The 12,478-nt window shown below is 38.9% G+C and overlaps 1 long non-coding RNA gene across 1 annotated transcript; it reads left to right on the top strand.

The window, feature by feature from the left end:
* The first annotated feature begins 60 nt into the window (after positions 1 to 60).
* On the top strand, positions 61 to 616 carry LOC135342312 (uncharacterized). The gene is made up of 3 exons (XR_010396823.1): positions 61 to 127; positions 184 to 246; positions 392 to 616. It is a non-coding gene; the product is annotated as an uncharacterized LOC135342312 (long non-coding RNA).
* Positions 617 to 12,478: the final 11,862 nt, after the last annotated feature.

Raw genomic sequence — 12,478 nt, 5'->3', positions numbered from 1 at the left:
CAACAGGCCATGTATGAAGCTCTGAAGAAATGGGAATACAAAATCGTTGACCTCACTTATCGGCCGTTGTTGAAGATTTTGCTTAGTCTTCGTGAAGGAGCTTTGGCTGACCAAGTGTGTAGGACTTGTGAGTTACTTTATAAATAGCTACAATCTGTGTTTTCATCATTTCTTGTGCTCCAGTCATCCAGACACAAGCCAGTGAGCTGAATAAAGAAGACGCTGTGTCCTTGTCACCTGCACCAGGTTAGTAGCTCCGTATAATTATGCATGGATTCAATATTATCAAGAACTTGATAATTATTGTTTCTGACAGTACAATAGATAGACTATCACCTCTGGTAATCTTTTAACGTAGTTTTGATAACTCATGTACATTTCATTTTATTAGGCACTACAACTGCTGACTGCATAAACAAATTTGAAACAAGGTTTATGGATCTACGAAAGGTGGCTCTCAAAGAAATAACTGAGAAACAAATACCTGTGGCTGATTTCCGCCAAACACTCATGATATTGCCAAGCTCTATGACAAATGAAAATAAAGATTTTATCATATCGAAGTATTCCTTGTTTGAAAAAGCAGAGTCAATCGAAAGCATCTTTTTGCATCTCAATTTCTATCTAAGCTTTATTATGCCTCGGTGCGCATGCGCATGTAGGACCAGAAAGCCAGAAATCGGAAAAAGCGGAAGTGAAGGTTAAATGAGTGGGCGTAGCAGGGCAATGCATTCCAAGGTTAACCCTTGACTTTGCGCAGATGTAATGAGATGCTCTTGCCTGATCACTCTACTAGTAAGTAGAGAGCTGGCCAGCCTAGTTTTAAGAGTCAGGTAAGTAGACTCTTCATTGTCTGCAGTATAGAGCTAGCTACTTGCACATGTCTGCAGTAATTATGTCTGTACACTGAGCTAGATTTAGTATGATTATCATAATTATTATTAAGGTGTGTTAATTCAGCCAGTCACCTAACTCCTACTTATACTGACTCCCCAATTTATTGTCCTGAGGTTATTTGGCTCTACTGAACACGCCGAGCCACTTTTCTGACTTTCTGAGAGCCATGAATCATGGCTCTCAGAAAGTCAGAAAAATGGTTCGAGAACGGGAACTGAAATAATTATGTTCAGTCCTGGTCTATAGACAAGTATCAGCCAATAAGTTATGTATACTGGAACTTGCTGAGAAACTTTTCTGACTTTCCGAGAGCAGTGATTCGTTAACGGGAACCCTGAATATATTCAGTGATACTCAAATTTACAATTTTGAGGTTACTTTAATCGACTGGAACTTGCTGAGCAACTTTTCTGACTTTCCGAGAGCTGTGGTTCGTTAACGGGAACCCTGAAAAATAACATATTCAGTGCTGGTCTATAGACATGCATGCAGATATCAGCCAGTATGTTGATAAATATACTCAAGTTTACAATTCTGAGGTTACTTTAATCGACTGGAACTTGCTAAGCAACTTTTCTGACTTTCCGAGAGCTGTGGTTCGTTAACGGGAACCCTGAAAAACAATATATTCAGTGCTGGTCTAGACATGCATGCAGATATCAGCCAGTATGTTGATATATATACTCAAGTTTACAATTCTGAGGTTACTTTAATCGACTGGAACTTACTGAGCAACTTTTCTGACTTTCCGAGAGCTGTGGTTCATTAACGGGAACCCTGAAAAACAATATATTCAGTGCTGGTCTAGACATGCATGCAGATATCAGCCAGTATGTTGATATATATACTCAAGTTTACAATTCTGAGGTTACTTTAATCGACTGGAACTTGCTGAGCAACTTTTCTGACTTTCCGAGAGCTGTGGTTCGTTAACGGGAACCCTGAAAAACAATATATTCAGTGCTGGTCTAGACATGCATGCATGCTGATATCAGCCAATATGACTCTTCTGAGGTTACTTTAATCGACTGGGAACTTAATTGCTGAGCAACTTTTCTGACTTTCCGAGAGCTGTGGTTCGTTAACGGGAACCCTGAAAAATAACATATTCAGTGCTGGTCTATAGACATGCATGCAGGTATCAGCCAGTATTTTATATAATTATACTCAAGTCACAATTCTGAGGTTACTTTAATCGACTGGAACTTGCTGAGCAACTTTTTCACTTTTCGAGAGCTGTGGTTCGTTAATGGGAACCCTGAAAAATAATATATTCAGCATGCAGATATCAGCCAGTATTTGATATAATTATACTCAAGTTTACAATTTTGAGGTTACTTTAATCGATTGGAACTTGCTGAGCAAGAACTATAGCTGAGAAAATTTTCAGACTTTCCGAGAGCAGTGATTCGTAAACGGAAACCCTGAAAATATGGTCAGTGCTGCATGGTCTTAGACAAGCAGGTATATCAGCCAATACGTTGATATGCCCAATTAAGATTGAGGTTACTTTAATCGACAAGAAATTGCTGAGCAACTTTTCAGACTTTCCGAGAGCAGTGCTTCGTAAACGGAAACCCAGAAAATATATTTAGTGCTGGTTTTAGACCAGCAGGTATCAACCAATACATTGATACACTCTTCTCGGGTTAATTTAATTGACTGGGAACATGCTGAGCAACTTTTCAGACTTTCCGAGAGCATGCAGTGCGGAACTTGACCCTGAAAATGTTCAGTGCTGTTCTTAGACAAGCATGTATCAATTAATACCTATATAATTATATACCCAAGTTTACAATTCTGAGGTTACTTTAATTGACTAGAACTTGTTGACTTTCCGAGAGCAGTGATTCGTAAACGGAAACCCTGAACATTTGTTGAAACACCCCTTAATATAAGGTAAATTCTATACCAGGATCCAACACAGTAATGATACACAAACGATCTTCATTATATAGTCAAGTCCAGTTATGTATATATTATAGTCTACAGCTATACAATAATTATAGATGTATATAGGTATGGATATTAAGCAGGACGATAATTATCATGAAGTAGGCAGTGCATGATGATGCTGCAATACTAGAGATTGAAGAAGATATGAGAGTGAGTGAGGAATGCTTAGAATGTGCTGAATCAGAGGTATACAGGCATAATTATAGTTACAACATATTAAACTGTCGATGTGTACAGTGTGTTAATTACGTAATGGTTATGCTACGTTTATAGTTTTAGTTTTGTGGTAATACGTGCCAGGCCAGTTTCTTAAAATAATCGTCCCCATATTGGAAGGCATGCAAGCATATCCCTACCAACGATCGGAGCGCCCCAATGATAAAGGCTTACTATACCATACACATATACCGTGACAATCTGTCAGTGGGTGAAATTGAAACCCATTAACCAACCAGAAAGAAAAGCGCATTTGTTGCGTACAGAAGAAAAAGGATGCCATCAAAGGGAGATTAAAAAGAAATTCGAGCATTAGAGGTGCAAAAATAATTATATCAATAGTTCTTGACTCAACCAGAAAATCAAATTAAAGGAAGATTTGAGAAAACCATGCATGCTTTAATAATTACGTCCAGTGCATTCAAGCAATCCTTAGCATCAAGTTCTAATGAGCATGATAGACTATCCTGTATATAGACATATAATTTAGGTACAATTGCAAGTGGATAATGTCTTGCGCATTGATGTCTTTTCGAGGTATCTCATTTTGCACAAAGCAACAAAGCAATCAGCAGTTGCGTCTCCAGATTTTTTTGCTGATTTTCGATTTTTGTTAATTTTGGATTTCTGGTTCGGCTTGAGTGTGAAAGACGTTCTGAGTTGTGTGTGTCACTATGACGCTGAAAGTGAAAATTATTTGAAGCAGTGCTATATAATTATACTGAGACATCTCAATCCCAGCTAGGGCAAGGTAACTGCATGCATAAATTGTTTTATGCTGTAATAATTAACACTGTGCATTCTCTATATAATTATAATTATATAGATCTGCTATAACTGCAATGCATGTGACTGTTTAATTTAGAAACCAATTGATTCTGTGAGGTATGAAATCAGTTGATTGTATCTGCATGTACACATTGATGGTGTCCTGCATGCATGCATGTGTCCAATGAGAATTATTTATAGAAGAATGAAGTTTGATAATGTCTTCGTTCTTGATGTAATCTGCTGAAGATGTCATGATCAGGTCATTTATGCATATTATATGGGAACATGCAGTTAAAACATTCCAGTAGTTTTAAGCATCTAAATAGTGTCATACAATTTGTCTCACTTTTTTCAAAACTCAGCTAGTGTATTTAAATAATTATATAGGGCATACTCTTTCAAACTGGAAAAGCTCTGTTACCTGTACTATGTGCATGCATGTGAATGGCATTACACACTATTGGTGAACTGATAATTATATGAAATGGCTGAGTGCATGTTATACATGTATACCCATGGCTATAACTATGCCATGGTATTATGTGAGATACCGTATACGTATTGTGCTAGAAATAATATACGAGCATATAAAATTATGTATTTTGGCCAATTTTAAGGCTCCTATAAAATGTTATGTGACATTTATTTATGCCATTAGCATATTTCGTCTAGTATAAATGCCATGTACGATTTCAATGGGAATTGTTCCCTGCATGCAGGCCTCTAATTAATTGTGCGATGTAATAATTATCATAACCGCTCGTATTAGTTAGTATATATCTCGCATTAATATAGCACTACGTTAACGGCAAGAGTATAAATAATATAAGAAGAGAAGAGTGTCGAACTACCAATACCTCTATACACAAAACTGTGCACAAAGTAACGTGATATCCTGTCAATTGTGCAAGCTTGCGCACACATTACGCAACGCACAGAATTTGTTAGCAGTGAGTAAAGAGTGGAAGTGAAGAGGATCAACCCGACTATTGTCTCTATTTATGATTTTTGTGAAAAGATAGTCTTCTATCAGTGTGCAGTGAGCAGCTCTGAACGTTGAACGCGAACGAATATATAGCTAGAATCAGATGTCATTGTACATGCACCCCTAAAAACGTCACGGTTAACATTTTCTAGGAGATTACTAGTAAGTTTACAGTATACTTCATCACATGCGCGAGTCATATTACTTTGTGCACATTTTTGTATAGAGGTATATCGGTATAGTTTTTCTCTGCTGATATATATTATAGGCATACATAATTATACATATCATGCATGCATATAATTATACTAGACTTTGGAATGAAGAATTTGTTCGTGTATACAGATTCCCTTGTCTTCTTTGATTATTCAATTTAGAGGTGATGATATAAAAAGAAAGAAGGGCTTGGCAATTAGTTGAGACCGACAGACAGGCATCACTAATATGATGCCGCTGAGTATAAAACACATAATTGTAATGGACAAACACATAACATTATAGACAGATTGTTAACGCTATAGCTATAGTTCTGGTAAGTTCTTATGCATGCAGTTCACGATACATCTGTTACAAGGGCATAGGTATAGTGGATTTAGAGAACAGCTTTTTGGGGTTGGCTGCTAGAGTTTGTGCTATAGGTGCATGTGTGTCATAATCAATTTTAGGATAATGCAGGGATTGGTTTTGTAATTGCAGTTCCTCTAGTTTGCATAGCTTGATAGTAGTGTATATATTTCCTTAATCCATGCAAGTTTTTAACGTTATGTCTTATTCCTTGGTGAACCAGTTAAGGACGCTGTTGTGGCCGTTGCATGTCTGTATATATACAATAGCTGATGTTGTCTGTTTTTAGTTCTATATAAACAGGCAGTTTTAACATATTGGGAGGCTTAGGGAGATGATTGGGTGGAAGTAGCTACTGCTGAAGTTATATAGCTTGAATTGTAAAAAAAAGTTACTTGTGGATCAAATAGGCGGCTTATAACTATATAGTTGGCTGTGAGAGAGAATAAAACCAAGAAGTGGCGGTTGGAGTATAGTTATATAATAAGGATTGGTTGATCCACTATACCGGCCTCTCTGGTGTATCTGTTAAAATATATAAATCTAGAATATTGCCCTATATACGTGTGAGGGAGGCTATCAGTTGGATAATTAAGTTTCAATGACACAATTAACAATTTAACAGCCCCATATTAAAGCCTGTCTGGTATGTATACGTTGTATATATAATTATATATTATTATCTTGCTTTGTATGTCTACGGGATAGGGATAGTCCATGCATAATGCTCATTATATGAACTTGATGCTATAAAAGGATTGCTTGAATGCATTGGATGGTTTATTCTCAAATCTTCCTTTGATTTTCTGGTTGAGTCGAGAACTATTGATATAATTATTTTTGCACCTCATCTTCGCTAATGCCAGAACACTTCATGGAATCTCTTTCTTTGACAGACTTTTCGTCAATGGTTGAAACACCTGTGGCTTGGTGTATTTAATTATAATTATGGTGTAAAAAAATTATTGACATAATTATTCATTTTACATATACTGACAGATTAATTGTCACGGTATGGTAACGGTACGGCCACGACAGTAGTAAGTCTTTTTTATTGGGGCTATCCAATCTTTGGTAGAGATATAATCATGCTTGCCTTCTATAAAATGTAAGCAACATAAATTACTGTGTCAGGAAGTGCTTGGATGCACCAGAATCACCTGCATTACAGCTATATATAGGACATATATATATCTAGAGACGATGGTGTACAATCTACAAGCTTAACTATAGCGATTATTATCTACTTGCAATATAGTTTATCTATATATACGCCTGTATTTATCCAGTGAGAGTTTTCCTCACTCTCTCTCATAACTGTCTTTCAATCGCAGCATCATCACTGCCTATATACTTCATTGTCACTGCATGCTCGTCCATATACAGGGTTTTGCAGAGTTCTTGCAACATGAACTTTTAATCGGTCTGCACATGCGCAGAGATCTGCCTTTGATCTCACCGCAGACTATTAGCTAAGGGTCAGTGCATGTGTGTGTGGAAATGAGTAAGGCAGCCTCAAAACTCTCTTTTCACATAATTATAACAGTGGAGGGTGATGTGATATTACTATGTAATTGGTGAGCCAGAGTACTCCAGCGTGGAAGTGTCTGAACCCCAAATTTGTCTGAACCCCAAATTAATTTATTATAGTGATCTTGTGAGTGCAGCATGAGTTTAATACATCAGCAGGAGTTAAAATTTGCAGAGGTCGCCATAGCCTGGTGTATTAAACTTCGAGCTTGCAACCAGTGGTGCCAGCTCTAACTCGTGGATGTTGTAGAATGTAGCAGAGTTCACTGTAGTGGGATTGACATCGTGGTCAAAACAATACATCCATGCATGAGTTCGAACCAATAGGAACTTGGTAGAAGAGGAAGCTTTAATACCCTAGTTTTGTAGTCGGACATGTAATATATCTTGCGGCCTTCTTTTGTACACATTTTAATTAAGTTGGCCGTATCCTTATAAAGACTTCAATCGAATGGCAGTGTTTCAGCCTTGTAGGACCAATGACAGTGACAACACCATCCCAAGATAGACTTCTGGGCTGCCCACTTTTGATTTTACTACTTGCCTCAGCTAGCTACATAGTGATACAAGTCCTGGACTTTACTTTAGAATCCATTTTTACTGATCACATGGTGGCAGATCTCTACGCATGCACAGACTGGTTAAAAGTTCATGTTGCAAGAACTCTGCAAAACCCTGTACCTATATTGTATATAGGACTGGTGAAGACTACGTATATATACACTGCCAGGACTTGACTATAATGAGGATTGTTTGTGTATATACTGTGTTGCATGGATCCTGGTATAGAATTTAGTCTTACACCCATGCATGACACACACTATATATATTATATCAAATTATCAAGACAATACACAGTACTATACATCTATTCAAGCAAAATCTATAGTAATTAGCTGCTGACAACACACTATATATAGATGCATGCATGGTCATGCAACAAACCAGGTACACACCAGTCTATCAGCCCAGCAAAATGAAATTATAATTATAGTATAGAGTCTATGTATAGTCCGTACACTTTGATTCAATCTCTATAGTCAGAACTCAATACAGTTTCTCATGATTGAATCTTCTGTCACGAACTTACTCAAAAGGCTATCTTTGCACTGAGACGTGAATAATATCTTGCATCTAGTGAAATTGTAATTAACATTTGAATTACTGCCCATGGAACGTCAAGAGTCGTTCTAGTTGAGTAAAGTAACAATAACTGAAGGCATGGATGGACTGACTGCCTGCATTGCTTGTCCGAGAAATGCTTTTTATGAATTACAGTTGAATCACTACACATGGAAAGTCTGAAAAGTTGCTCCAGGAAGTTCCATGCAGTCGATTAAAGTATAGCCTCAGAATTGTAAACTTAGGTATTATCAACATAATTATTGGCTGATACCTGCTTGTCTATAAGACCAGCACTGAATATATTTTCTGGGTTTCCGTTTACAAATCACTGCTCTCGGAAAGTCAGAAAAGTTGCTCAGCAAGTTCCCAGTCGATTAAAAGTAACCTCAGAAGAGTGTATCAACGTATTGGCTGCTACCTGCTTGTCTAAGACCAGCACTAAATATATTTTCTGGGTTTCCGCTTACGAAGCACAGCTCTCGGAAAGTCAGAAAAGTTGCTTAGCAAGTTCCAGTCGATTAAAGTAACCTCAGAATTGTAAACTTGAGTATATATCAACATACTGGCTGATATATCTGCATATGTCTAGACAAGCACTGAATATGTTATTTTTCTGGATTCCCGTTAACGAACCACTGCTCTCGGAGAGTCAGAAAAGTTGCTTAGCAAGTTCCAGTCGATTAAAGTAACCTCAGAATTGTAAACTTGAGTATATATCAACATACTGGCTGATATCTGCATGCATGTCTATAGATCAGCACTGAATATGTTATTTTTCTGGATTCCCGTTAATGAACCACTGCTCTCGGAAAGTCAGAAAAGTTGCTTAGCAAGTTCCAGTCGATTAAAGTAACCTCAGAATTGTAAACTTGAGTATATATCACCATACTGGCTGATATATCTGCATGCATGTCTATAGACCAGCACTGAATATGTTATTTTTCTGGATTCTCGTTAACGAACCACTGCTCTCGGAAAGTCAGAAAAGTTGCTTAGCAAGTTCCAGTCGATTAAAGTAACCTCAGAATTGTAAACTTGAGTATAATTATATCAACATACTGGCTGATATCTGCATGCATGTCTAGACCAGCACTGAATATGTTATTTTTCTGGATTCCCGTTAACGAACCACTGCTCTCGGAAAGTCAGAAAAGTTGCTTTGCAAGTTCCAGTCGATTATTTTTCTGGATTCCCGTTAACGAACCACTGCTCTCGGAAAGTCAGAAAAGTTGCTTAGCAAGTTCCAGTCGCTTAAAGTAACCCCAGAATTGTAAACTTGAGTATATATATCAACGTACTGGCTGATATCTGCATGCATGTCTAGACCAGCACTGAATATATTATTTTTCAGGGTTCCCGTTAACGAACCACTGCTCTCGGAAAGTCAGAAAAGTTGCTCAGCAAGTTCCAGTCGATTCAAATAACCTCAGAAGAGTATATATCAACATATACTAGCTGATATCTGTATGCATGTCTATAGACCAGCACTGAATACATTATTTTTCAGGGTTCTCGTTAACGAACCACTGTTCTCGGAAAGTCAGAAAAGTTGCTCAGCAAGTTCCAGTTGATTAAAGTAACTTGAGTATATCAACATAACTTATTGGCTGATATACTTAATTGCTTGTATATAGACCAGGATTGAACATAATTATTCCAGTTCCCGTTCTATAATCATGGCTCTCAGAAAGTCAGAAAAGTGGCTCGGCGTGTTTCAGTATAGAGCCAAATAACCTCTGGACAATAAATTGGGGAGTATAAGTAGGAGTTAGGTGACTGGCTGAATTAAAAATGATAATGTTAAATTCATACTAAATCTAGCTCAGTGTACAGACATAATTAATTCAGTCATTGTGCATGTAGCTAGCTAGAGTCTACTGCAGACATGTGCAAGTAGCTAGCTATTATATCAAGTCTATACTGCAGACAATGGAGAGTCTACTTAAAACTAGGCTGGCCAGCTTTCTACTTACTTACATAGACTAGTAGAGTGATCAGGCAAGAGGATATCTCATTACATCTGTGCAAAATCAAGGGTTAACCTTGGAATGCATTGCCCTGCTACGCCCACTCATTTACCTTTCACTTCCGCGTTTTCCGATTTCTGGCTTTCTCCTACATGCGCAAGCGAGGTACAGAAACTAGAACTTTCTAACAAATTTCTTCCTGTTCAATATTATGATGTAATGCGAAATGCATATTTAACTAAAACACGTACAAGTAGGTACGGTGGCTATCCAACTGTGTGTGTAGACTGCTACAGCTGCTCAATGACAAGGATGAATCAAGTGCAAGTAAGAGTTTCTATAGGCTTCTAGTCATGTTTACTTGGATTTTTATTGTGGATTTGCAAAATAATGCTTCGTTCTCGAGTTATGCCTAGTTTTGCTTACTTGGAATGCCATTGCAGCCTTTTCAGAAGAGCACGTAGCCAAACTTGTTTACCGAATGTTGCTACTCTACTTAGTAGTTAGCTCTGCACTAGAACGCTAGCTATTGGTAGCTGCACGAGTGAGAAGAGAGCTGCAAGGCTCTGCAGACGGCAGCCATTAATTTTAGACTTGAACTTTTGGCATCGATCGTTTTTAACAACATTCATGGTCGATCATTACCCACTCTTTGAGTTTGCATGCTAAAAAGTAGCTTTATGTTATGTAGCTTTGGCATCTCCACCGAGGCATCAGCACCTGCGGTGTTTTCATTCCTACAGTTTCATGGTTCCACAGTTCCATAGTTCCATGGTTCCACAGTTCCATGGTTCCACAGTTCCACGGTTCCATGGTTCCACAGTTCCATGGTTCCATGTTTCCATAGTTTCATGGTTCCACAGTTCCATGGTTCCACAGTTCCAAGGTTCCACAGTCCCATGGTTCCACAGTTCCATGGTTCCACAGTTCCATAGTTCCATGGTTCCAAAGTTCCATGGTTCAATGGCTCCACAGTTCCATGGTTCCAAGCATTCCATGGTTCCACGGTTCCATAGTTCCATGGTTCCAAGCGTTCCAAGCGTTCCATGGTTTCATAGTTCCATAGCTCCATGGTTCCAAGCGTTCCATGGTTCCATAGTTCCAAGCGTTCCATGGTTCCATAGTTCCAAGCATTCCATAGTTCCATGGTTCCAAGCGTTCCAAGCGTTCCATGGTTTCATGGTTCCATAGCTCCATGGTTCCATAGTTCCATGGTTCCATACAGTTCCAAGCGTTCCATGGTTCCATAGTTCCAAGTGTTCCAAGCGTTCCATAGTTCCATGGTTCCATAGTTCCAAGCGTTCCATGGTTCCATGGTTCCATGGTTCCATAGTTCCATGGTTCCAAGCATTCCATTGTTCCCCATAGTTCCAAGCGTTCCCTGGTTCCATAGTTCCATGGTTCTAAGCGTTCCATGGTTCCATAGTTCCAAGTGTTTCATAGTTCCATGGTTTCATAGTTCCATGGTTCCATAGTTCCACGGTTCCATGGTTCATGGTTCCAAGCGTTCCATAGTTCCAAGCGTTCCATGGTTCCATAGTTCCATGGTTCCAAGCGTTTCATGGTTACAAGCGTTCCATGGTTCCATAGTTCCAAGCGTTCCATAGTTCCATGGTTCCAAGCGTTTCATGGTTCCAAGCGTTCCAAGCATTCCATGGTTCCATAGTTCCAAGCGTTCCATGGTTCCAAGCGTTTCATGGTTCCATGGTTCCAAGCATTCCATGGTTCTAAGTGTTCCATGGTTCCTACTGTTCTATGGGTCCAACTTTTCACTTTTCTTCCATGGTTCCATGGTTCCTACTGTTCCGTGCATGGTTTCTATACTGTTCCTCTTTCCCAGCGTTCCATGGTTCCCACTGTTCCTTTAAAAGTGTTCAACAATCAGGAACAATGGAATGCTTTGAACTATGGAACAATGGAACACTGGAACCATGGAACAGCAGGAACCATGGAACACTGGAACCATGAAACAGTACGAACCATGGAACAGTAGGAACCATGGAACGCTGGAACCATGGAACGCTTAGAACCATGGAACAATGGAACAATGAAACTATGGAACGCTTAGAACAGTAGGAACCATGGAACGCATGGAACAATGGAACCATGGAACGCTTGGAACCATGGAACAATGGAACAATGGAACGCTTGGAGACATGGAACCATGGAACGCTTGGAACATGGAATGATGGAACCATGGAACGCTTGGAACCATGGAACTGTGGAAATATGGAACCATGGAACGCTTGGAACTATGGAACCATGGAACTGTGGAACCATGGAACGCTTGGAACTATGGAACCATGGAACTGTGGAACCATGGAACGCTTGGAACTATGGAACAATGGAACGCTTGGAACTATGGAACCATGGAACTATGGAACCATGGAACCATGGAACGCTTGAAACTATGGAACCATGGAACGCTTGGAACCATGGAACCATAGAATGCTTGGAACTATGGAAC

This window comes from Halichondria panicea, chromosome 10 (genome assembly GCF_963675165.1).
Source record: "Halichondria panicea chromosome 10, odHalPani1.1, whole genome shotgun sequence".
Classification (NCBI taxonomy): Eukaryota; Metazoa; Porifera; class Demospongiae; order Suberitida; family Halichondriidae; genus Halichondria; species Halichondria panicea.
The sequence above is the reverse complement of the archived record's forward strand: the minus strand, read 5'-3'. Positions and strand labels throughout refer to the sequence as shown.